The sequence below is a fragment of the Penaeus monodon genome, chromosome 19 (assembly GCF_015228065.2).
Source record: "Penaeus monodon isolate SGIC_2016 chromosome 19, NSTDA_Pmon_1, whole genome shotgun sequence".
Classification (NCBI taxonomy): domain Eukaryota; kingdom Metazoa; phylum Arthropoda; class Malacostraca; order Decapoda; family Penaeidae; genus Penaeus; species Penaeus monodon.
The window spans coordinates 29,079,441-29,079,699 of NC_051404.1; positions in this window are offsets into that span (position 1 = coordinate 29,079,441).

Genomic DNA, 259 nt, shown 5'->3' on the forward strand with positions numbered 1-259 from the left:
TTCTTGGGCAAATATGAGATCCTTATATTAGCTATTGTTTTATCTTTCATTACCATAAATTGAAAAGGGGGAATAAAACCTTGGACTGGCACCTCAAGTCTCAGAGTATATTTTGGTATCACTTCACATCCAACTTGCAACTGTATGTGCCAAGCCTTAGCATGTGTTACCGCTCGATATAATACTTTTTTTTAGCATACATTAATCAAACTTACGTTTTACTATTTTTTTAATGTTACTGTATCACAAAACCTACATT